Source organism: Panicum virgatum, chromosome 3K, assembly GCF_016808335.1.
Source record: "Panicum virgatum strain AP13 chromosome 3K, P.virgatum_v5, whole genome shotgun sequence".
NCBI lineage: Eukaryota > Viridiplantae > Streptophyta > Magnoliopsida > Poales > Poaceae > Panicum > Panicum virgatum.
The window spans coordinates 49,496,041-49,498,816 of NC_053138.1; positions in this window are offsets into that span (position 1 = coordinate 49,496,041).

Below are 2,776 nucleotides of genomic sequence, written 5' to 3' on the forward strand. Positions count from 1 at the left end.
TGATTCCAGCAACGTAAAGAACATCTTTGAGCAAATAGAACCCCCAACTCCCGGAGCCATTGCAAATCAAGCTCTGGTCAGCCAGCAACCTCCCATTCTTTCGGATAGAAGTCAGTAAAGCACAACAAAGGATGGAAGCACGTCGTTCTCAAGCTTCTCTGAAAGCTGACATCACCCAAAAATGCAAGGCTTAGAACCGGAAGAAAGCAACTATAGATATCAAGGCTGACGTGTCTGCCAACACGAACCGACTCAACCTCCTGAAGAAAGAACTGGCGGAACTCGAAGAAAAGGTCCGCACCACCAAAGAGCTCATCCAGACCGAGGAAATCTCCATTGCAAACTCCAAACAAGAAACCCAGGAAATAGCCAAGCAGATACAAGCAGAGTTTGCAGAAATCAGCACCTTGAGTCGTCAGATAGTCACAGGCGATGACAAGGATGACGAAGCAATTATAGCACGAGCAGATGCCGTCCGTACTGAAGCCATCCATGCCATAGAAGAATTCCTGAACCAATTGATAGGCTCAAGAGAGAATTAGTACTGCCTGTTAACTTTGAGACTTGTAATTGTTCTTTAAAAATATCTTAAGTCGATGGTCACACATCGGTTGTTCGCTTTTCATATATTTCACTAGCCAACTCAAAGTGTTGGCCTGTCATGATGATTTTTTTTACTGGCCAACTCAACGTGTTGGCCTTTCATGACTCTTTTTGCGTGGCCAACTCAACGTGTTGGCCTATTACACTGCAGCCAGATGGATCTCATCGGCTTTTCGTTACTTGCCTTCCCACATGCTCGGGAAATATTTCTTAAGATGCTGACCATTGACAGCAACAGGAAACTTGACGCCGTCCAATTCTTCGAGCATGTATGCATTCCCAGGCAAAACCTGATCAACCTTATACGGCCCATGCCAAGTCGAAGACCATTTACCAAACTTTTTGTCTTTAGTTCCCAATGGCAATACCGCCTCCCAAACCAAATCTCCAACTCGGAAATCTTTAGGCTTGACCTTCTTGTTGTATGCACGGGCAACTTTAGCTTTGTTCTCTTTGATTTTTTCCAGCGACCAAAGCCTTAGCTCTGTCAGGTCCTCCACATTATCGTTCATCAAGGCTGCATACTGTTCAGCAGATAGATCATTCTGAAACTCAACACGCCTTGATCCAGCCGTGATTTCCCATGGTAGCACAGCATCCTGTCCGTAGACTAGATGGTACGGCGACGTCTTGGTGGACCCATGACACGAAATACGATATGCCCACAAAGCTTCTGATAACACCTCATGCCAGCACCTAGGGTATTCATCAATCTTTCTCTTTATGAGCTTGATAAGGCTCTGGTTGGATGCTTCAGCTTGTCCATTTGCTTGGGCATAATACGGAGATGATCTGATCAGCTTAATCCCCATGTCATCGGCAAACTTTCTGAACTCCTCTGATATAAAGACCGATCCTCCATCAGTCGTAATGGTCTGAGGGATCCCAAATCTATGAATGATGTGTTCTTTGACAAAGCTGATCACATCTCTCGATGCTACTGACCTCATGGGCACTGCCTCTACCCACTTTGTGAAATAATCTGTGGCAGCTAAAACCCATTGGTGACCCTTGCTAGACGACGGGTTGATCTGTCCAATCATGTCCATGCCCCATCCTCTGAATGGCCAGGGTTTGATGATAGGATTCATCACTGATGCTGGCACTATCTGAATTTTACCAAACCTCTGACATGCTTGACATCCCTTGTAATATTTGAAACAGTCTTCAAGCATAGTGGGCCAGTAATAACCCGATCGCCTAATCAGCCATTTCATCTTATGAGCCAATTGGTGAGTACCGCAGGCTCCTTCATGTACCTCATGCAAGAGCCGATTTGACTCTGAAGGTCCCAGGCATTTGAGCAGTAGTCCTTCCAAGGTCCTGTAGAACATGTCATCCCCTTTCAGAACGTACTTCATGGCCTTGAGTCTTATCCTTCTAGGTGCCCCCCGAGCCGAATCCTTCAAGTAATTGAAGATATCGGCTCTCCAGTCTCCGGGTTCAAGAAACTGAACCTCCACGTCGACCCCATCGGCTGCTTCCCTATACCCGGAAGCCATCTGTGCCAAATCATTGGCTTCATTGTTCAGAGTCCTGCGTATCCAGTGGAAATTGATGTATCTAAATTGTGACATCAACTCACGGCATTGCATCCATATTGGGAAAAGAGCCTCGCTCTCACATCTATATTCCTCCGTGAGCTGAGAAATCACCAACTTTGAATCCCCAAAAATTTCCACCGCTTCTGCTCCAGCTTCAAGGAGTAGTTCCATCCCTTTGCGAACGGCTTCATATTCCACCAAATTATTGGTGCATGGGGCAGTCATTCTGATGGAAAAGGAATATGTCGCCCCACGAGGCGAGACCAACAGAATTCCCACACCGCACCCATCATCACAAGCCGATCCATCAAAGAACATAGCCCAAGCACGAATAAATACTGCAGCAATATCAATGTTGATCCTGTCCGCAACAAGATCCGCCAGTGCTTGTCCCTTGACTACTTTTGCAGGCTGATATCGGATATCGAATTCTGACAATGCAAACATCCATTTTCCAAGTCGGCCTTTCAGGACAGGAGCCGACAGCATGTGCTTTATGACATCCGATTTGCATATAACAATTGTTTCCGCCGAGAGCAAAATATGACGAAGCTTTGTACATGTAAAGTATAAGCAAAGGCAAAGCTTCTCGATTTCAGGGTACCTGGTCTCGGCGTCTAACATGCGTC